General features: G+C 38.2%; 1 pseudogene; it reads left to right on the top strand.

The window, feature by feature from the left end:
- Positions 1–324: 324 nt before the first annotated feature.
- Positions 325–1241, top strand: LOC108396248 (olfactory receptor 2W3-like; annotated as a pseudogene).
- The last annotated feature ends 23616 nt before the right edge of the window (positions 1242–24857 follow it).

Raw genomic sequence — 24857 nt, 5'->3', positions numbered from 1 at the left:
TCGTTGGGCCACATCCCGACTTACCTCTCCTGTGCCTGGAGTCAGAGGAAGTACCAGCAGGGAAGGATGAGACCCTGCACTCCATTGTCCAGGCTCAGAATCAACTGTTCCCCTTTTCACAGCCTGATCATTTGCTTACAGCACATCTGCCTCAGTTTCCTTTTCTGTTGACAATCAGAGTGCCAACTCCTTATCACTGCAGTCGGAGTTAAATGAGTAAGTAAGTGTAAAAAGCGGAGAAGGATGCCTGGCTCGAACTAAGTGCTCCATTAGATTGTCTGCTGCCATTACTAGAATTGATATTCCTCCTCAGGTGCGGTAGAGATGGACAGCGCCCACAAGAGGGCCCAGGAGAGTTTCATCCTTTTGGAGTTTTGTGGCCACCCCCATCTGGAGAGGATCCTCTTCGTGGTCATCTTGATTGTGTATCTCCTGACCCTCATGGGCAACACCACCACTGTCCTGGTGTCCCGGCTGGACCCCCACCTCTACACCCCCATGTACTTCTTCCTCTGCCACCTGTCCTTCCTGGGCCTCAGTTTCACCAGCAGCTCCAACCCCCAGCTGCTCTACTACCTGACTGCACGTGACAAGACCATCAGCTCCCTGGGCTGCGCCCTTCAGCTCTTCCTCTCCCTGGCCTGGGAGGCAAGGAGTGCCTGCTCCTGGCCGTCATGGCCCACGACCACTCCGCTGCAGTCTGCAAGCCCCCGCACTACACGGAGATGATGAATCCGCGCCTCAGCCTGGGATTGGTGTCCGTGGCCTGGGGCTGTGGGATGACCAGCCCCCTGACTATGTCCTCAGTCACCCTGGCTCACCCTGCTGCGGCCACCGCGGTGTGGACCACTTCCTCTGTGAGATGCCAGCCTCTATCCGGATGGCCTGTGCCAAGGCAGCTGCCGTCAAGGGTGCCGTTGCTGTCCTGGCAGCGGGCACTGTGCTGCCCCCATGATGTTCATCCCGGGCTCCCATGGCCACACCGTGAGGGCTGTGTGAGGAATTCAGTCTTCCTCCGGGAGGCGCAAAGCCTTCAACACCTGTGGCTCCCATCTCACCGTGGTCTCTCTTTCCTATGGGAGTGTCATTTACATGTACATGCAGCCAGGAAAGAGCTCCTCCCAGGACCAGGGCAAGTTCCTTACCCTCTTCTACAACATAGTCACCTCGCTCCTGAGCCACTGATCTACACCCTCCGAAACAGAGGTGAAGGGGGCATTGAGGAGGCTGCTGCTGCGTAAGAGGTCAGAAAGGATCGAGCAAGAATGAATGGGAGAGACAGGCATCTCCAGTCTGATCGTCAGCTGAGCTCCATCAGGGGCCACTGATGGTGTCTGCAACCGCTGGGTCAGATCTGGTCTTTCCCCGTGCCTCGCAGCTTGCCTTCTCCTGGACTGTGGTGAGACTACTTAACTTCCAACACTGTGCGTTCTGATGAATGAGCTACACGTGTCACCCAAAAACCTCCTGTAGATGATGGACAAAGATCCAAAGTACAAAGTGAGAGAAGCAGTGTTAAAGATGAGTTTCCACATATACCAGAGTGCCAAGTAGGAAATTCATTAACAACTTTCTGGGTATTTTAGTCAGGATGATGACAAATTGAGCACTTCTCTTAGTGGTCAGCCACCAAACATGAGAATTCAGCATGTTGGGTGTTTCCTTTTCCCCAAATTCCCGTACAAAGACTTTCATAAAATCAAATGTTGTTTTTATTCTGTGTCTCTGATTTTTGGCATTTTCCCCAAAGTCTGCTGCAAGATTCTGGATAAACTAAGAAGTTAACCTATAATAATATGTGTAACAGTGATAACAAAGATTTAAGATTTAAATCTGAAAGCATTATTTGTCATGCATGTTTTTATTTTATTAGTGAGAAGAAACTGATGTTTATGTAACTTTTGCTATGAGTCATGTTCTCTTATCTTAACCCCTGCATTTGTCAGAGATCAGCATGATTTTAATGGTCCCTATTTACCCATGTGGTGCTTGAAGCTTCCATGTTAACTCATTTGTTTATGTAAACCTGCACCAAAGATTTACTCCAAGTTCTGTCTGGCTCCCAATTCCTGCTATTTCTGTCACTACCTGAATTTTTAAATAGCAGAAATCTTTAATGTATTTAACAAGTAGTGCCGAAGAGCCTTTGGGGTGAAGAACATGACTTATTACCATTCTCTGCATAATACAGTCCAAAGTGAAGGGGAAGAAAGTTTTTCTTGACCCTATTTGGGCCCCTGTCTGGGGCACAAAGAAGCTTTGAAGAGCTGTACAAAAATGAAAGGTTTTTATGGACAAATGAGCAGGAATGTGGAAGTCATACCAGCACAAAGTAGATTGGTGATTGTAAGGTTGCTTTCCCTGTGGGGGAATGGCAAGGTGTCTCAGGCAGATGACCTGACTAATGCTGATCAGGCAATTCCCGGGTGGGTGGTTTAAGATTCCATTTCTAGGAGAGCTGAAACTGTAATGAAGCCTCAGTTTGGCATTGTGAGCCACTTGATTCGAGCCACGCATCCTTTTTATACTTATTTACTCATTTAACTCTGACAATTAAATTTCTGGGCCCAAGATAGAGCCACTCCTATCTGGGTGCCATGTTAGCAATCCCAACTTTTATATTACTGTAAATACTCCACTTCATCAGAAACACCATGTATCCAGTCAGTCAGTCCCCAAAAGCTAAGACAGCTCTGGGCTCTATGCTTACATTAAGTAGAAACAGCAGGCCCCCAGTGGAGTCACCTGTGCTAAGCCCATGTATTTTTGAATTCAGCTTGTGAATATTTTGTGATGATCACATCTATGTTCATGAGGGATATTGATCTATAATTTTGTAATCTTTTTTCTGCATTCTGGTTTTGTTATTGAAGTGATGCTGGACTCATAGAATAAGTTTGGAAGTCTTCTCTCCTCTTGCATTTTTTGGAAAACTTTAAGATGTATTCATATTAGCTCTTTAACTGTTTGGTAGAATTCAGCTGTGAAGCTCTCTCTTCCTGGATTTTGTACATTTTCCTGGTGTCTCATCCTTTTCTTTTGTTTGGAATACATTCCTCTGTTTCCTCATTTTGTCTGGGATTCTGTATTCCTTCCTTTGTATTAGGTGGACCCACTATGCCTCCAGGTTTAGAGAGTAATGGCTTTTTGAAGAAGCTCAGGCTTCTGCACCTCTGTCTGGTTCTCCTTGAGGTGGAGCCCCAGGTGCTGCTGGTGAGCAGTGGGCGGAGCTGCCTCTCTGCCTGCCTGCCAGCAGTGGTTGGTCTGTGTCAGCCAAGCCATTGGCGGGCTGTGCAACTGTGCTGTAGCTCAGATTGTTGCAGGAGGGCCCGTCGTCTGCTTGTCTCGCAGGGATGTGGTGCTGCTGGGCTGACTGGGGGTGGGGGTGCAAGGGGAGCACATCACATGGGGCTGGGCTGCCAGCAAGGAGGAAGGAGTGTTTGGATCTGGCTCCCTCAGGTACCTCCCCAGCTGGGCTGAGAGGGGTCAGGAAAGCTGGGCCTCCTTTTGCCTCCCTGGTGGCAAAGTCTGAGGCTGCTGTGTGAGTACGTGGGCGGGTGCGCTGAGAAGCTCCTCAGGGCTGAGAGACCAGCAAGGAGGATGGAGCGTTTGGGTTGGCTCCCAGGAGCGCCTGACCACTTGGGCTGAGTGAGGGCTGGGGAAGCATCTTCCACCCGCCCTTTCTCATCTCACTGGGACCAATGGAGGGTGCCTGTCCTCCACAAGCAGCAGGAGTCTCAGCCTCCCAGAAGCTCCTGCTCCCCCTGGTGTCGAGTTTGTTAAAACATATCATTCAGGTTGGATATATCCTAGACAACTACTGTTTTAAGTATAAAAGTTTTTATTTATCAGACAGGCCTAAAAATTGGGTGGATACACATGCACACACTATAAATATGTACATATATTCAAACCTGTATAAGATTTGTCAGGTTGAATTAAGTCAGCCTTAGTTACCTAATCTACCTAGTCAACCTAATCTAATCATGGGGGTGACAGCTAGTCATAATCTCACTCAAAGAAAGATTATATGCTCGGACAAGGTCATTGGGAACTGGCTCATAATTCTGACTACCACATGGAATCAGAAACTCTGCAACCCACAACATCTTCTGCCTTCTGGGTCCCTATCACTCACCTTCAATTCCCGTAGGGTTCCCAGAGGTGACTTTGTTACTTAAAGATGTTTATTTATATGCTGATAGAAAATTTTAATTACTTTCATTTTCATTGTTTCAGTTTTGGAGCATTCATGAAGAGATTCAGATTTACATGTATTTGTGGAAACACAAAGATTCTCTTCAGAGGCTTTGAACCAGAGGTGTACAGTCACGGTGCAGACAGATGACCAACCTGATCAGGGAAGTTAACGGGACCATCCCCATCCTGAGCTGAGGACCCAGTTCACTCCCACCTGTTTGATGATACTGGCGGCTGTGCTGATAATCCCTATGGGAGAGACTGGAATATCCTCTCCATAGAAGTTGGGCAGTTGAAGAGAAGAAAGACGCAGACCTAGTATTTTATTTTAGATATATTTTTATTGAAGCATAGTTGACACACAATATTGGTTTCAAGTATGCAACAGAGAGATTCAACAGTTACATACATTATTAAATCTTTGCCCCAATTAGTGTAATTACTATGTCTACATAGAAAGATATGACAGAACTATTTATTATACTCTCTATGCTGTACTTTCATCCCTGTGACTAATTTATATTATGATCGAGATTTTGTGCCTCTTTTCCCCTTCACCTCTTTCACCCACCCACCCCAACTGCTCCCCCGTGGTCACCACCAGTCACTTCTCAGTGTCTGAGTCTGCTGCTGTTTTGTTCATTTTGTTTTTAGACTCCATATGTAAGTGAAATAATATGCATTTGTCTTTCTCCACCAGCTTATTTCACTTAGCATAATATACAGACCCAGCTTTTTAGATTTTTCACTGTAAAGAGATATTCCCACTTGATACTCAGGTTGCCTATCTTTTAATACTCTCGCCTCTCTTTGGAGCTTCATTTGAGTGGCTCACTTGTATATATGAACAGAGAGAGATAATCAGACATATGAGGAGATTCTTTTACATGAAAATATAGATAAAAATAAACATAAAAGGAAACTTGGAAGAAACATACACAGGGCAGGAAGAACTGACCTTACATAAATTAATTAAAGGAAATATAAAAGAAGATATAAAATGAACCAAAACAAATATCCACTCATAAAATGAAGGTATACTCTTTCTATTTACAAATATGTTGATCCATTAAAAAAAATCAATAGAAGGGTTAGATGATCAAAATAAGGAAATATGCAAGAAGGTAATATATAAATACAACATGAAAATATGAAATAAAAGAAAAAATTGAAAATTAGTAAAGGAGATCCAACTGAGTAATTGCAGTTCTGTAACTGGAGAACAGAGGAAATGGAGGTAAGACATTATCAATGGAATAAATCAGGAATATTTCCCAGAGCTAGAAGTCACATATGGTCACACTAAATGGCTTCCTGAGCCAGTGGATGGAAATGCTGTATTCTTTGGTACGTTCAAGATAACCGACTCACCAACTTCCCTAAGAGGAAAAATATGTCAGAACACCAAATGGACCACAACTCCTCAGTAACAAACTGAGAGACAATCAAGAAATTTTCCAAGGAGAATATTCCAGGAAGCCAAAATGTCGCCCATGTAGAAGACTAAAATAAAGATATTTAGTACTTTGAAAATTTGTTAAAGGAAAATGTGCTCCCCTGAAAATAAAAGGTAAACAGTGAAGGAAGATGTGTCACATGAAACTGGAGATTGAACACAACAGGCCAAGCCAGGGATATGAGCTGGCAGATGTTGGTCTTGCATCCAGAGCAGAGGGCAGCCAAGCGAGACTGGAGCAGATGAGTCGTCTGCACCTGGACACAGATGTCACAAGGCCCAAGTACAACATGATCGTGGCTTTATTTCATTTTTTTTTAAACGCACAAAAATTATGCAATGTATGTATTTTCTATATTTCTTACATGCAAGGCATGACTTTAGGGAAAATTAAGTTTGTGATAAACTGGTGTCAGAATCTCGTTTCTGTCTAAAAAGAACAGAAAATATGTTACCCATCTATATTGCACATGATGGTTCGTTTTTCTTTCTGTTATTTTACATTTTTAAATCCTATCTTTTGAAACATTCAATTCTCCATTTTTGCATATTCTGGTGATTTCCTGTCCATACTAGTATTTTGCTTTCTCTCTAACATAATCTTAATACATGGTGTACATACTGCTACCTTCCATCAGTGGAAACAGGTAAGGATGAGCTTTTCCTGATCTACGCTGTAATTCTCTGTTATCAAGTCTACTAAGGAGAAGAAGATTGAATGACATTGCTAGAAACACATTAGGAAGACTTTTATTATTTGATTGAATTAAATAAATATAGCATCTGCTTCTCATTGTAGGTAGTCCAACCTGCAGATCTTTGGACAGAAGGCTATGTGTGAGCCTGTATGGGGAGAGTGAGTTAAGATTCTGCCTTTAGAGACAGAATTTGCTGAGCAAGTTTAGAAGTGTGGATTTGCAGTCCCCTGAGCAGAGCTCCCAGCCCTGGGACTCATTACACTGTCTACTCCTGCTCGCTGTCTCCATCAGGCAATTCATGTAGTTCTTGTATATTCCAGCACTCCTAGTGAAGACTGTCTTGTACCAGGAGATGAAAGAAGGCAAAGTCACCTTATTTGCTTGAAAGCAAAGGACTAACAGATGGAAGATTTTTGAGTTATTTCTCTGGTGAATTTTATTTAAGAGATGATTTGTTTATTTCCTTTCAGTGAAACTACTAGGTTGATTGATACATCATCTTATCAAAATACTTTATCTCTTTCATTCTCACAGACTGTCTAAAAGAATTAGGAATATAGTTGTGTAATAAAAGGTACTACATAACAGGATAGATGGCCAGATCAAAATGAGTCTGGTAAGCTTTTGGTGCAAAGGTGTCAGTGCTGATGTTCTGACACTCTCCTTTCAAATCCAGAAGACATTAAAGTCATCAATTCATATCCTACACAGAGTCTATAAAAATAGACTGCAATGTCATTTCCCGTAGCCTGTTCTATGGAAGGGCTTCAGGTGCCATTTGAACCCTCATTTGAATCCTATTCTGTTGCACCCATAGTGAGAAAGTGGAGTGATGAGGCAATGTTGTTCCGTAACTTCTAACACGGGCGTAGTTATGCCCCGCCTGGCCGTGATCATAAAATAGTGCTTGGAAAAAAGAGGACTCAATGATTTATCACAGTTTATAGAAAGTGTGAAGTTCATATTTTTGGCTACAGGGAAGTTACAATGACATTTCCCATCGGGACAAAAGGAAACAAAACAAAATCACAAAACTCAGGTTTCCTCATTACCTGTTACAAACAGAAGATAAAAAACATAGAGTTAAACCAAAACCCAGAAGTATGGCTGATTTCCCCCTGTGATTTCTGCCTCTGAAACTTCCGATTTACACAGGAATGATCCGGAGGGATTTGAAGTCCCTCAGGGCATGAAGATCCCCGTTGCTGCAGATGCTGTCCGCACTATTTCCCAGGCTTCCCGCAGGGAACCATCCTTCCCTTGTTATGTCCATAAAACCACTTCCTCAGGACAAATGTGGCCCTTTGGAGTGCAATAGGAAAGGACCGCACTCAGGGGCGATTCCCCTCTTTTCTCTTTCTCATGGATTGCTCCTCTGGCTTATGACATTGGGGAGGGTCACCCACAATCCCCCACCTTCAGGCTGGACCTCCTCTGGGCACCAGAGAGGACAAATGACAGGCAGAAATCACAGAGCAGAGTGACTGGCTGAAGTTAGACCATCTGTCTAATGCGTTTTTTAGGTGTCAAATTAGTTGGTATAAAGTAAATATCCAGTATAATTATGATTCTTTTTTGAGTTTTATTTAAATATAGTTCTATAACATTCAATTCACCATCATAAGGATATGATTAATTGGTTATAGTGTATTTGCAGGTGTGTGCACTATCACCAGAGTTCCATTTCAGAACATTTTCATAACCTTGACTAAACCAGACTCAGCAGCGGTCATTCCCCATTTCCTCCTCCACACTTGTCTGGTTTTTCTTCTTCCTCCTTTTAAAAAATAATTCAGCGTCCTAATGTGCATAATGGAATTTATCACTGTGGTTTTGATTTGCACCCCTTAATGACTAGTGATGTACAGTATCTTCATGTACTTGCCCTTTCTGTCACCCTTTGGAGAAATATCTATTCATATGATTTTCCAGTGCTTTCTTTGGATTATCTTTCTATCATTTTTTTGTAAGTGTTCTTTATACATTCTGGATACAAGATTCTTATAAGATGTATAATTAGCAAATACATTTTCTGCATTCTGTGGGCTTTGATTTGCTTGCTGGTATCATTTGCAGCACAAAATTATTTTTCAATTGGGTGAATTATAGCTGTCTATTTTTTAAAACGGTTTTTTTTTGTGCTTTACATGTGGTATTTAAAAGGTATTTGCCTAATCTGGTGTCATGAAGATATATTCCTATGATTCTTTTATAATTTTAGCTCTTACTTTTAGGTCCACGATGAATCAAATTAATTTTTGTTATATATTAATGAATACATCATTATTTTGCTTGTGGATATCCAGTTGTCACCGCACAATTTCTTGAAAAGGTAATTCTACCTGCAATGACCCTATTGAAGATCATCTGGGTATAAATGTGTGGGTTCTCAACTGCATTCCATTCATCTTCATGTCTGTACTTATGACAGCACTGCACTCTCTTGATTACTAGTGAGTTTATGTTTTTTCTGTGACTTGTAGTAGACAAAGTGTTATATTTCTTTTTTAAATATATTTTTAATTGAATTAGTTGATATGCAATATTATATTTGTTTCAAGTATACAACATAGTTATTCCTCAATAGTTATATAGATTATTTTTTCATTAAAGTGTCATTAATATACAATCTTCTGTTGGTTTCAAATGTACATCACAGTGGTTCAACAGTCCCCATGATCAACTTATATTATGATCATGAATTATTGTGCCCCTTTACCCCCTCCCCTCACCTCCGCCCACTCCCCTCATCCTTGGTAACCACTGGTCACTTCTCAGTGTCTATGAGTCTGCTGCTGCTGTTTTGCTCCTTCTGTTTTGCTTTGTTTTTATATTCCACAAGTAAGTGAAATTGTATGGTATTTGTCTTTCTCTGCCTGGCTTATTCCACTGAGCATAATACCCTCCAGATCCAAATGGTGGGATTTCTTTACCGTTATGGCCAAATAATATTCCGTTGTGTATATGGACCACATCTTCTTTATTCATTCATCTACTGATGGACACAGGTTGCTTCCGTATCTTGTCTATTGGAAATACTGTGGCAATAAGTATAATGATGCATATGTCTTTTTGAATCAGGGATTTCGTTTTCTTGGGTTAATTCCTAAGAGTGGAATTCCTGGGCCAAATAGTCTTTCTACTTTTAGCTTTTGGAGGACCTCCATATTTGTTTCCAGAGTGGTTGTACTAATTTACATTCCTGCAAACAGTGTAGGAGGGTTTCCATTTCTCCACATCCTAGCCAGCATTTCTTGTTTATTTTCTTTTGGATGTTGGCTCTCCTAACTGGTGTGAGGTGATATCTCATTGTGGTTTTGATTTGCATTTCCCTGATAATTAACAAATATAGAGAGGAGTATGTGTGATTTGGTTTATGGTGACAGATTTCTCTGAATTGTTGATGTCACCATATATATATATAAATTTGAGATTAGCAGAAGTATAAACTTAAAAAATGAACTCTGCATGTGACTCCAAATCGTGAGTACCAGACCTCCCCTATATACCAAGTTCCTGGATCTTTTGCAACTTCTAGTATAAACACTTGTGGTGTAACTGCATTTATTTCATTAAAGTTTCCCTGATTATTGTAATCCCCAAATTATTATTATTATATGTGTGGAAGAGGGATATAAATGTAATAATACCCAGAAACTGAGCCTGATTTGGGAATGAAATACACGGCTGTGTATGATTTACTGGGGAAATTAGGAAACAAGGTGAGGTGAGATTGATGCAGTACTGATTCTAGGCTACCTGTAAGACAAAGACATTTTTCTAGTATGTACTTGTATAGTAGAGAATAATGTTGACTTTCATTGAGGACTTTCTATGTGCCAGGCATAGTTCTAGGTTCTTAGAGATAAAATCCTTAGGCCTTCCCATATATCTATTAAGAAGGTGATATGAATAACAACTGTGTTTCACAATTATAGAAGTCATTTATAGATTCCATTATATATATTCTAGTAAAAGAACTAGAATTTAAACATAGTTATCTGCTCCAGTGCCCAATTGCTTTATGGCCGCACAACATTTAATATTTCACTGAATGTCTGAGCTTAGCATCTCTATACTCAGAAAATTTGAAAATAGAGTTAAAATCCAAAGACAATGAGAACTGGTAGTTAAGAGGTACATCCACATACCCTAAAATCCATTACATAAATCATAATTAGAAACCTGTCAATCACTGTTTTCACAACTGAGCTTATTGTGCAAGAGCTATCAAAGTATTTAGAAAAAGAAACCAAAATTTTCAGTATTATATTTACTAAAGAAAGGCAATATCTGAAAAAATTGGAATTGTTTTATCTTTTAAATTCATGATTTTAATTAGTAGTTGTTCACTATTGGGTTTTAAAATAGAATATGTGTAATAATAATACATAATTTCTTGAAGAAACTAAGTATTTTTTTTTGTTTTTGTTGCCAATATAGAAAATGAGTAGAAAAGGTTCCCTTAAAATTTTCTATTAATGAAGCATGAAGTCTTCCACAAATAACACTGCTTCTAACAGAAGTGTCTGTCTTCATGTGGTAAGTTCCCTGTTGTAAGATTGGCTTCAACTCCACCCAGGTGTAAGGGTTTAGCTGCGTGTAGAAACTACATATCCCATAATCCCATTCCCGGTTTGGTCCATAGCCAGCATTTACTATAGTAATTTACACAAGGTTTGAAAGACAAAGAGGAGAAAAGGAGTTATTTTCTGAGTCAGGAACATAAGTTAAGTGGTATCTCTTTATTTTCCTTTACAGTTCCTCAATCACAAATGAAATTAACTCTATTTTGAAAGGTTTATTTGCCCTTTCAGTTATGTTCTGAGGTGTTTGCTCAGTTTTTTGCACATTTTTAAATTGTATCTTTTTTTTCTTTAATGAGTTTTTACCATTCTAGTACATTTTAGAAACAAAGTGTTTATCAAGTACTTTCCCCCAATCTGTGGCTTGTCTTTTCATACATTTAATTATGTCATTTCCAGAAGAGGATATTTTAATTTTAAGCCCAACCTGCCAGATTTTTTTTCACAGATCATGCTTTTAGTCTTATATCTAAAATCTTTTTGCAAACCTAAGGTTACTTAGATTTTCTACTCTACTTTCTTATGGAAATTTTGTAGCTTGTAATTTTCATTGAGAACTTTGAGGCATTTTGTGTCAGTTTTTTGAAAGATGGGAGGTCTGAGTCTAGATTTATTTATTTCCATATGGATCTCTAATTATTCTAATATTTGTTAAAAAACTACTTTTCTCTATTGAATTACCTCTGCTTCTTCCTCAGAGATCAGTTAACTATATTAATGGAGTCTACTTCTGATTTCTCTACTCATTTCTTTTGATATTTTGTATGTTTTTTCACAGTACATTACTTACTTCATTACTATGCTTCCAAGTTAGTCTTTATTGGGTAGTGTGGGTCCACCAAATTTTTTGTTCATTTTCAATATTTTGTTGGCTATTCTTGTGCTTTTCCATATAAAATTGAAAATCTGTTTGTGGATTACTTTAAGAAATGTGATTGGGTTGCTTTGTATTAAAAAGGTCAAGTTGCAAAAAATATCTCAATAGTATTTGCTTTCCATTGCAGTAACATGAGATATATCTCAGTTTATTTACATATTCTTTGATTTCTCCTTTAGAATTTCGAATACATTAACATTTTGAGGTAATTAACACATTCATCAATTCAACAGTTAGCTCTTTTTTGTGTGTGTTGAGAATGCTTAACATCTATTCTCAATAATTTTCCTATGTAGACTACTGTCTTATTAACCTTAGTCACCATGCTATGAATCCTCAAAATTTATTATTTCATACAACTGAATATTTGTTTATTTTGACTGTATCACCCTATTCCCCCCCTGCCTGGCAACCTCTTCTATTCTCTGTTTTCCTGAACCCAGTTAATCCAAGTTTATCCATATTGTTTCAAATGGCAGAATTTCCTTCATTTTTTCTAGCTGAATAATATACCATAGGATATCACATTTTCTTTATCCATTTTATCTTTTCTCTTTGTATTTAAAAATCTGGGTAAAGAGAGAATTTCTTCAGCTCACATTTATTTGACCTAGAGGATATCTGACTACTTTTTTGTAGACTGCAAATGAATTTTTGAAGGCCAAATGTCCATATTTGAAGTCAAATCATGTGTTAAAATCATATACAAAATAAACCACAAACTTAAAAATCACCTGAACAAAAGCCAGTGAGTCATATAGCAGTTGAACCACTATATTGTATGCTTGATACAATATAATATTGTATATCAACTATGCTGTAATTAAGAAAATCAAGATAAATCAAAATCAAAATTAAAAAAATCAAGTGAGCCTCCAAGTGAAACATAATTCAGCATATTCTACAAAACAAACAAAACACTGTGGACCACTTCTTGTAAAAGCCTGTCAAAATCATAAGGGAAACAAACATTCCCCCAAATTAACATGAAGAAACTACTTTGTACTGATCCCCTATCAATAGGGAAGCTCTAATGTAAAATCACTGTTAATCACCATGAAAAATAAATCGCCTCTGCATTCTAACTTTACAAATGCTACAAATATGTCGTGACAATACATATACAATACACATGCCTCTGAGCCTCATTCCACTGTTGTTTGAGAGCTCCCAGTTCATGAATTATTTCTACATAAACAATGTATTCTTACTGATTATTAGTGCTATTACTTCGTTATTTCTGAATTTGACACATGCAATATGATGAGGTACCAGAAAAAATGAGCACAAAACCTATATGGTAGTCAAAAAGATCAATATGCTCACCATTAAAAAAATAATTTATGAATTTTATGAATACTCATAATGTGAAAATTGGTAGAATGCAAATACATTATTTTAAATGTAGGAAAATACATTCAAAAAAGTTTGTCATCGTTGATCAAATGTAATGAATGGATTATAAATTTATATAAAACTTCAGCCATCCTATACATAAGCATCAAAAACTTTAACGTTGTACATATGTTGGCATTCAGTAAATTTTATGATTGATTTCTAAACAAGTAGTAAAGCTTTCTGTATAAAAGACATCAAACTCAGTGTCCACAAAGTTCTGTGTGTTAATATATATGAATAAAAATGTACAGATGAAGAGAAGGGTCAAGGGTAGGAAGCCACCCCTGAGTGAGGAACACAGGAACTAGCCAGCTCCATATGATGTTCTATGGAAAAGTAAAGTTCCCTTGTTTCAAAATCTAGGAATTTCTACAAATGTACACAGTTAGTGTCTTTTATTTTACTGAAGTAGAGAGTCCAGAGATCCCATGAAATAGGTTAAACCTATAAGACAGGTTACAGATTTAGCTACAGATATGATGATAGGTTAGCTATATGTATCTATTTCATGCATATTAGTTTCTGAAAATTTGATTATTGTTACTTGAATGATATTATAGTTCAAAAATGTTGCTGTCTAGTTAGTGAACATGAGAAAAAACAATTATTTTTAAATAATTATGCAAACTAAGATGGGGTCTAACACAAATAATTTTACATGCATATTTTTAAACGCCTTTCAGTTAATCTTTGCTCTGCAATTATTTAGCATCTCCTTCTGTCAGACTTGCTGCAGTAAAAGTCGCCACTCCAAAAAATACCCATATGATCGATTATCATGCAATTAACAAGCCATAGAGTATGTTTGCTAAAAATATAAGCAGGTCTAAACAATGTCAAATATTAGAATATATTATAATTATACATAAATGGAAATTTTGCTGTTAGTGAAACCACCACTATAGTTGCTTTCATTGTTGTGGTGAATTAAATCTACTTGAGAACTTAATATCTGATTAATGATTCTTTTCAAAATAAAAGATAATTTATTACTTATTTAGTACAGCTGTAAAAATATATTTAGGCACAAAAGTGAAGATATAATTGTAATTTAAATTACAAACAACCACCACCAGCGAAAGCACAAAGTATAAAATAAATAATCAGGGTTGATAAGATTTTTAATAACTAGAAGTACACAGTGAAAATTGAAAAAATTCAATATGTAATTTATGGGAACAGAATTGAGTTAGAAGAGAATTAAGGGATGAGAGATCTTTTTAAAAATTGTTAAATTTAGAAATCAGTTAAATATATAAGAAAATATTGACTATAATTAATACATGAGTAAAAGCAAAAAAAATTTATGAAAAAATACAAAATGAAAATGTTAGCATAAGAAAAGATTTCACAATCAATTGAAACTAACTGGATAAATATATATTACAATTCTAGTGAGATCTCTATCACTTACTAACTTGATTAATAGAACAAAAAGCATAAATTATTTTTACTAAATTATTTAATAAGCCATTTTATATATACATTCAGAACACACATATGCATATCTATTTATACTATAAATGTTTATGACTCATTGATGTGATAAGAAAAGAAACATCAAGAAAAATAATCATTCATTTGGATTCATTATTTTAATTTTGAAAATTAATCAAGAAAAAATATTTCATTGAGAAAGGGAACCCTGCACAGAAAAATATATAAATTGGAAGGGAACAGTATGACAAATAAAAATATATTTAAGTATAATTAATTAAGTCAAACTACTATAATTAAGTAAATATAATCAAAATATAAGAATGTTCTTCTAGCCATTAGTAAAACTAAACAATAAAAATGAAATGTCATTTACAACATAAGGAGGTAAGAACAGGGAGAAAACTTGTGTTTGTGGACCACAGTTGACTAATATGTTCAAAATTAAATATATTCAATTCAGACTTAGAAAACAAATTTTGAGCAATGTATTATAAATGTTTACTTCTCATGTTGATATAATACTGCTATTAATAAGAATTACTAAAAAATTCAACATAGAGTCACTATTGCCTAAGATTCACATTTATTTTTCTCCTATTTAACAACAAAAAAAAGTGTTTTTTATATTGCTTGCTGACTGTGAGATTTCTGACTTAGAACATTTTGTTTAACAAACTCATGAAGATCATTTGAGGCAGAGCAGGAATGAGCATTCCATTAGCAGTCCCCCAAGCAGAGCAGGAAGGGGTCTGGCCATGAGAAGTCTGCAGAAAGTACAATTTGCCCATGTGCACTGCTTGTCTCTGTATAATATACTTCTGTGACCAAGATCCATTCTCTTTTGTCCAACTCTCAACAAGTATAAGTTTATTAAGTTTGTTATCTTCCAAGGATTTTCCTGAGGGCTCCAGCCACATCTTTTGTTTCTCAGACTGTTGATGAGGGGGTTGAGCATGGTGTGAGGATGGTGCAGAAGACGGAGACCACTTTGTCCTGCTCACGGTTGTGATAGGCTTTGGGGAGAAAATACTTAACAATTGCTGTTCCATAGAAGAGAGACAGCACAATCAAAAGGGAAGAACAGGTTGTCAGTGCCTTCCTCATCCCCAAGATTGACTTTAGTCCCAAAACAGTGGAGAGGATCTGCCCATATGAATCCATGATGGCAGATATTGGAAAGAGGAGAAACACAATACCACTGACATAAAGGCCATTTTCATAAAGAGAGGTATTTACACAAACAAGTTTCAGGAGAGCTGGGATCTCACCAAAGAAATGGTGGATTTCCCTGGAGGCACAGTAAGGGAGATTCAGAGTGTAGATAACATGGATCAAGGCACTGAGAAGTGCACCCAGCCAGGTGCCAGTGGCCATGGAAACACAGACGGTGGGGCTCATGAGAACTGAGCAGGATGGCGCATCGCTGCATAGCGGTCGTAAGCCGTGACTGCCAGGGGAAGGCACCCTGCCCCCACCAGAATCACGAAGAGGAAGAGCTGAATTCCACAGTTTATAAAGGAAATGCTATTTCTTCCAGATAAGAAGGCAGTGGTTGTCTTAGGGACGAAAGTAGAGCTGTATAAAACATCCATCAGGGAAAGTTGACTGAGAAGGAAATACACAGGAGTGTGGAGATGAGAGTCACACCAAATGAGAGTCATCCTCAGGACGCTGCCAGCAAGGGTCTCAAGAAGAATGAGGAAGATGAGGGTGAAGACTATGACAATCTTCAGCTCCACTCTTTATTCATTGTGATACCACCGTCACTTTACAATGTATTGATTTCACTTTCTACCTTAATCTACCAATATCAACTATAAATTACATGTAGCTATGTCATATTTCAACATCTATCTATTGATCTTTCTATGAAACTTTACCACACATATAAAGTCATTCCCTTGGCATAGTTGTGATTTCCAAGTACTAGAGACCGAGTAATAAGATTGTAAGTTAAGTAAATACATCATATTCTTTACACCTATATACAATGAGTTCAGTATTTTACATATGCCATACTGACTGCTACAACAGGTCTTCCAAAAATATATTACACTTGTCTTCAACATTTGAGCTGGACTCTCAAAGAGACAAGCTAATTTATGCAGAGACACAAAGTAAGGAATCTAGAACCATAAGTAGATCTAAATGTTTCCAAATTCTCTGCTTATTCTGTACAATTTTTTTTTGTAATTTGATAATGTAAAATCTAAGAACATACAGCAAGTATAGAAATAGCTTAGTGTCCCACAGGCTGGTTTCTGGGTCAGGTTCTGAATTCTACTCCATGTAGTGACAAGACTGCTGATAAAATTAAAAAAAAAAAAAACAGAGACATCAGAGGGACGGCAGGCTGCGGGTGCAGGGTAGGGGCAATGGGTGCGGAGGTGGGGTGGCGGGGCGTTGGGACGGTGGGGGAGGGGTGGCGGGGCTGTGCAGGGATGGGGGAGGGTTGGTGGGGTGGTGGGGGCAAGGCCATGGGAGGCAGGAGTGGGGTGGCAGGGGAGGGGTGGGCCCACGGTTGCTGCGAGGCTCTGGGCCAGCTCCCTTCCTCCGCAGCATCCTGAACCTGGGGCTCTCAGTGCCCAGAACTCTCTCTCCTGGGGCGTCAGGCCCTCAGTGGACATTGGGCAAGGAGCTCACACTGTTTAATGGCTCCTGCAGGGACAATGCATCTGAGGATGAAGTTTCCTCCAGACGTTAAAGCTCTGAGATGGCAGAGCCTTGGAGAGTCTGGGTACCTGAGCGACAGTGTGGGCATCAGCCCATAATGGAAATGCATGTAACACAGCATACCAACCTCTCCTGACAGCTTCTTGTAAGGTTGGAGGCACTGGGGGGAGGGATGAGCACATTGGACACTGATGACGTGCCAAAGTCCCCGGCTACTGCCCCCTCCCAACCTGAAAAATGTGCCTTAGGCTAGCCAATCCTAGCGCCACTGTAAATCTAAGCTCTGCCTCCCCCTACCTTCTTTAAAAACTTGCTCCCTGCCCTGCTGGGTGCGACTTTCAGCAGCCTCCATTTCTGTAGACTGAGAAACCTTGCCAGGGAATTGCATTCAAATAAACTACCTGGTCCTTTGTTGCCTCTCTTCGCCTGCTTATTTCAGCTAGAATTTATCTTACATTTGGTGCTGAAATCCTGGGAAGGAGCGTGAGCGTGGGGCCCTGACCGGCCACTGGTGGCCCCGCCCCCTCCTTCCCTGACCTGGGACCTCAGCCTGCTCTCTGCTGTGTGGATTATTTTCCGGTGAGTCTCTCAGTTTCTACCGGTCTGTTTCCCTTCCTAACTCCATTTCACCTGGTCTGTTAGAAATCATAGCTATGTCCAGGTGGAGTATCCGGTCCCTGGGCATACAGCCCACCCTCTGTTGGCATCCAGCCTGCCCCTGGCCTTGCAGTGTGGAAGACGTCCCTCACCCAGGCCACCAGGCCATCTCCCCTCACTTGGTGCAGTTGGGACACTGGGCGCTCCTCTCAGCGGGATTAGTTGGGGAGTGGCACAGACATGGGGAACCAGCCCTCAAAAGTGGAGGCTCAGACCCCACTTCAGTGGCTCATTTCTAATTTGGCTACTCTATATTTGTTCCGGGAAGTTCGCAAATAGAAGGTAGTCTTTCTTTTCTCTGAGGCTGGGCCTCAGTATCCCTTGGACAATCAATCTTGCTGGCCCCCTGAGGGAACTTTCGATTTTAGAATCCTCACCAACTTAACTAATTATTGCCACCAGAGCAGAGAGTGGGGTGAAATCCCATATGTGCAGGCTTTTAGGACTTTCAGACCTTTATGTTAAGTGTTCAACGACTCAGGTTCTCCTGGTCTGATCTCCAGTTAAAGATTGTCAGCCTCTTACTCTGCCCAGTTCTTCTTTTTCAGATCTGCCAGAAGACCTCAGTAGTCCACCTCCTTCAGCTCGTGATGCCCACCCCTCTCTCCACCACCGTCTTTAAGTCCTTTGCCTTCACATGTGTCGCCGCCATCTTAAAGTCCTACATTCTCAACCATGCGGTCATCCTGCTCTCCTCTTCCAGTGGCTGCACCACCCACTTCCCCTCTCCTTCCCTCTTCACCACCCTCTTCCCACACTGGAACATGCTCCTCCCACCCTCTGGTTCCAGAAGCCATGAACAGGAAGCTGAGGAGAGGGAAGGCAATTGGATATCACTGACTCAAGTCTTTATATCGGTTTGTCTGTCTGTGTATATATTTTTGTGTGAGAGGTGTTGCTGACTAGTCGTTGTGTCTGTTTGTATGTTTGTGTGTCTATGTGTGTGGATGAAAAATATTTTCCTACCTCCAGATGGTATTAATAAAAATTGAATTAAAAACAAGTGCTTGTGAAAATTGGGCATTCTAAAACTTCCAGAAAATCTGATAAAAAATGTTAAGCACTAATGCTAATTTGGGTTTGGCTGAGGAAGGCATGTCCTTGTGGTTATCAGCTGCCTAAGTTTACCTAAGGTCATTTAAATTGATGTTATCTGCTAAATCTTCTAAGAATAAAATGCTTAAAGTCATGGCTTTGTCTAATATTCAGTAAAAGTCTTGTAAGTAATCTAGCATAGCTGTTAAGAATGAGTGAACAAAATAAATGTGGCAAGTGAACACCTTAATAATTGTGTGTTACACTGTGTATACCTACTTACAGTCTGAAAACCTTTGTGGTAACCTAAAACCTTAAAGTTTTCTAAGTTAACAAGATACACTTTGTGCTTAGTGAGAGATTGTGCTGTAAACCTCATAGTTACAGAAATTATAAAATGTTTATGAATTTGTCAATCTAAAGAATGCTAGTGTAACAGTTTACAATACCCTGCTTCTCAGTGTTCACTAAAAATTAAGGTACCTAATGGTTTTAAGTTTTAATTAAAACTACTTAAAGTAATAAGGAAAACATTTCTGCATGCTAAAGAATGTGGCTTTTGATAAAAGAAAGTAACTTTGTTCTAAAGTACACTGTTTATTTAGAGGGAGAAATCTAAATGTAAAAAGAAAGTTATAGAAAGTTTGTAGAAGAATTTAATATGGTCATGCTATATAAAATCAAAGCAAATGAGTCTCGGTATCAAGTACACAACAAAATTAGAATTTTGTTTTCAGTTAAAAAGACAAAGTTTTCTTAACTGTTAGTCTGCTCTTAATATTAAAAGATTGCAAAGAGTTCTCTAATTGTTTTATCAAAGCAGTTTCTCATGCTTAAAGTCTCAATGAGGTGTCGGAGTATTTAAGAACATGAAATCTTAATATTAAAAGAACTAAAAGCTAAACTTTGCTAACAACTGTGTAACCTTCTTTATTTGCCTTTGAGGTATTTTGTTATTCTGGTTAAATGGATAAGTATTGCTTCATGGCAACCTATAATCCTACTTAAGCAAGTGCCAAAAAAAAAAATCAAATGCAGAAAAGTGCTTTTACCTCTAGTTAACTCTGATATTTTCCAGAGGGCCCCTGGAACATGTCAGAAGATTTTTTTTCTCATTGGAGAAAGTATTTAGCTAACTTAGCTTATGTATCTGATGCATATTTATCTAAAAGCACTGTCAAAAAGAATGATGCTAAACTTTGTTACTGACTGTTTCGTATTACAGAAATATCCAAATTTCCTTATGACAACTATCTTATAGTAAGCTCTCATCATATCTTTAACCATTATCATTTGTAAGTCTTTTGTCATCTATACTCACTGTTTATAACTCCTAAACTAGTAAGAAACTAGATTTCAGCAGAACAGGTATAGTTACATAAGATTAAGTAAACTAAGGAAGATGGTTTTGTAGCTTTTTGTCTCAAATGGTGTTGATAAAGTGTTTTAAGCTTTTTCTCTTAAGCTGACAACAGCTTAGTAAATGACTGCCTTTATAAGCAGAATTGAAACTTTATCTTTCTCTCTATCTGATCCCTCCAGAATTTAAAAACTCTCAGAGACTATTTTTATATTTCATGGCAGTATGTTTATTTGCACAAGTCCAATAAGAATCTGCTTTCCTTATAAGAGGTCCAATTAAAAACACTGGTTATATTACCAAGGCTTTGACTGGAATGTCATACCTGAGAAACATATGTGTGTAAACTCAGATATGAACAGACAGCTTTAAGGAACTAAGGTTGACTTTATAAAGCCAACAAAGCCCCTTAGAAGAACTGGCCTAGTATCTTGCCTACAGAGTTCCCAGCAGCCTTACCAGGTGAGTAAGGAAGGTCACTTCCTGGCAGGTGCAGGAACATCAAGAATGTCTTGAGAACCTCAAGAAGAGAAGAATTCACCCAAATGTACAGGTACTGTAGGCACAACCTGATGACAAGTCTGGCTTGGCTTTCTGGCCTCAAGAAGCCTTTAAAACTCCAATCTGAAATTCCTTAAAAAAAGTTCCAACAAAGCATATTTAAAAGAGCCTGTGTAATCAATTGCTCTTCTTACTGCACTTATGCAAATAATCAAGCCAATTGTTAATTATTTTCTTAATCTGGCTACTTCTAATAAAAATAAGGGTGATTTTAGAAAAAAGTATTGTTTCAATAATGCAGTCTTATCTATACCAAATCCTAATACTAGTCATTGAGATGTAAACTCGATCCAGAATTCTAGTTTCCCCATGATACCTGGCTATACTTCACAATTAAACTCTTCATATTTCTCGTTATCATATTCAGCCATGCATTCTTAATCTCATCAAGTATGTCCTTCCAGAATAGAAGCGCCAACCTTCCGATGCCCTCTCAACTGACCACTGATGGAGACCTAACTGCACCCTTTATGCACCCCCTCTCAGCATGAAGCAGCCAGAGCAGTCATTGCCCCTTTTCCCTAGCAGCAGCTAGAGTCTTTATCTGTAGAGGAGAAAATAAAACAGAGACCATAAGCTTAGACAGAATAAAGTGAGAACCTCTGGAGAAGGCAAGGCAAGATATCTGCAGTCAGAGCAATGTAACTACATGCTAAGAAACCACCCACCATGGCGCCACTTGTCAGCCAGAAGTAGCCAAATCAAGTCATTGTCCATTATGGCCAAAAGGCTGGAATGTAAGGTTGGAGGCACTGGGGGGAGGGATGAGCATGTCGGACACTAATGAAGGGCCAAAGTCCCCGGCTGCTGCCCCCTCCCAACCTGAAAAATGTGCCTTAAGATAGCCAATCTTCCCACTGCTGTAAATCTAAGCTCTGCCTCCCCCTACCTTCTTTAAAAACTTGCTCCCTGCCCTGCTGGGCACGACTTCCCCAGCCTCCATTTCTGTAGACTGAGAAACCTCGCCAGGGAATTGCATTTAAATAAACTACCTGGCCCTTTGTTGCCTCTCTTTGCCTACTTATTTTGGCTAGAATTTATTTTACACTTCTCTCTCACATTTTTCCAATAAATGTTTTCATTTTCAGTGTTAGTGAAAAGAAGTAGCCACTCTGCAAGGTCTTCTTTTCTCATAAAATTTAAACCTTTAGAAAACTGAAGGAATTCTATGTCTTGGATCTCTGTACATTTTCCATAAATCTAATGTTAAAAATATATAAAATTGATATAAGTAACAAGGAGCTTAATATTGTATATGGGATTGCAAAACACCTTTCGTTACCTGCTGAGTGGCTGGCCTCTTGAGAAGGTGCATCAAATGAAGCATTTGTTTGTACAAAGGACTGTACAAGAGAAGGGAGGCAGAGAGGATGACTAATTCCCATATTAACTGAGATTCCCTATATTCCAACTGTTAGTGCAAATTAGAGCTGGCAACCTGCATGCTGATACTTAAAAGACTTGAAAAATTATGTAAAATGTTGCTTTGATACATGCATAGCAGTTTTTTTCATTATCAATAATCAGAGGAACTTAAAATTCAGTTGGCGTACTCCTTTTAGAATGTTAATCATACTTAATAGTTTCTAATGTTTTTCAGATACTACAGCTAATTAATGTGATGGATGGCTTTGCATTAAAAGTTTAGATTTCTCTAAAAATATTTATCATTTTTTTGGACAATAACTTATGTCTGTGTGACTCAACACTCTTTTTGTTTTAAAAACATGGTGCTCTGATCAAACTGCCATCAACAGTTTCCTGGGCAAGGTACAATTTGAAAGGATATCAGATTAAAATATGCTTTCTTTGAAAAAGAAAAAACAAAACAAAACAGAGACATCCAACCACTACAGATCTATTGTAGACAGTGGGCTTTGGGATGTTCCTCATCTGTACCACAGTCCTACAATTTTGGGTGTATGGAGACATGTAACACCTAATTTAATGGTCTGAAGAGGATAAAACGGAGAGAAGTTCTACTGATAAGCTCCTGTGTGACCTGAGAAGTGACAATGACAGGGTTAAGTTGGTTAAATTTGCTAATGCACATACATGACATTTTTCAGGGTGTTCCTCAAAAAACTGGTTCATAAAAAAGCACAACACGAAAATTAAATTTCACATAAACACTTCAGAAAACTACCCTCGCTCCTTGCAAAGTGCAGTCAGTCCCTGGCTGTCACGATCCACAGTGACTTGCTTTTGTTGCTGAGAACTTGATAACTTATAATGTTTTTATATAAAATTTACATTGAGTTCTTGGAAAGAATTTCTTCAAAGAAATCAACTCAAAAAACAAAAAAATCACCTAAAGTCAGGATTCATTTTGCATCTATTCTTACCCCAAGTCTTATGAAGCTATTCATATTTTGCTCAAAAGAAAAGAAGTGAGTAAAAATGTTTCAATGAGAAAAGCGAAACAACAAAAATGCAAAGTATTTTAGTTCTTGATGGTGAATTAATTTGTCTCTAAGCATAAATGCATCATTGGGTATAAGGTGTATGTGTGCGTGTGTGTGTGTGTGTATTTTTTTAATTTTTATAAACAAATCAGTCATTCTAAACGGGGTGGCGCATGTGTCAACTGGAGAAATGCAGATGTAACCTAGAGGTGATGAAGGAATTTAAGATAGTGAATATGTTGCTAAAAGGCCCTTTCATAATCTTCTCCCTCTAATAAACAGTGTTATTACAGAGCCAGGAACATTGTAGATATTCAGAAGCTTTTAATGCAAAACCATCAGAGTTCTAATTGTCTTCTCTGCTTGTTCATCACCAGTTTACAAGGGGCACAGTTGCCTAGACAGCCAAGACATGGTGAAGTAAGCAGCTGGTCTCATCTGCCCACTCCAAAGGCCAAATCAATATGCCAGAAAACAGACATAAACATGGCTGATTTAGTATTAATTTAAAATGTTATTTTACCTTATTTTGCTTAAATGACTTCTACAAATGATACTTAATATCATATTCCGTAGTTTAGTGAAAAATTATTTTTACCTTTTAGATAGTTTTGTGTAGCCATGAGTTACAGATGTGATAGTTTATTAAATAAATTGCTTCCACTTTGTACATGAAAAGTCAATTTATTTGACTGAAAAAATCTAATAGGATTTAGAAGCTGAGGGGCTCATAATTCAAACAGTTTTAACCCAAATATTTACCTTTTAAATTTCTTAAGTATTATGAATAGTAAACATATCAAAAATGCATTCCTATGTGCTTAAAAACTAGGAGTAAATGATCCATTTTTACCCTAATATATCTTTCCAAGATAAATATCTTAAATTGTTACAGAATATTTATTTTGATGAGCTCAAAATTCTTAAACTTAGAAATTTTAAAGATTATTCCTCATTTAAATACTCAGGGGAAGATAGGTAAATAAGTAAATACACAAATATATTCCATAGTCGTTGCTAAAAGAAATTCAGTGACTATGCATTCCCTCTGTGTATGTAGGTATACATATATTCTGTTTTGTTTTGTTTTGTTTTTGATTCAAAAATTGTGTGAGCCCAGTTTTTCTGCTCTTGTTATTGAAGGATTTCTGATGGATGTATGACATCAGGCACATGTAGTAAGTACATAAATATGGTATTTAAAAGTATTTCTCAATTTCACTTACATTTATACTGAATTCAATATTTGAATAAATTATTTGGTAACTTAAGTATTAGTTGTGTTGCAAAAGCAACGAGGATAGTGTTGAATAAGGAAACTACTCACCTAAGCAGAATAATATCTTGGTCATCATGAAGCCTAAGTTTCAATTGATTTTTGGGCATTGAATAAATCCAGTTTCTTCAGAAACTATATATATATATTGTTACCTTTTATTATTTTTTTCCACAAGAAACCACCAGAAATCTCTTCATGAGAATGGAGTATTGCACATTAAATTATCTGGAGT

Source organism: Manis javanica, chromosome 14 (genome assembly GCF_040802235.1).
Source record: "Manis javanica isolate MJ-LG chromosome 14, MJ_LKY, whole genome shotgun sequence".
In the NCBI taxonomy this organism is placed as follows: domain Eukaryota; kingdom Metazoa; phylum Chordata; class Mammalia; order Pholidota; family Manidae; genus Manis; species Manis javanica.
This window is presented reverse-complemented; position numbering and strand designations above follow the sequence as displayed.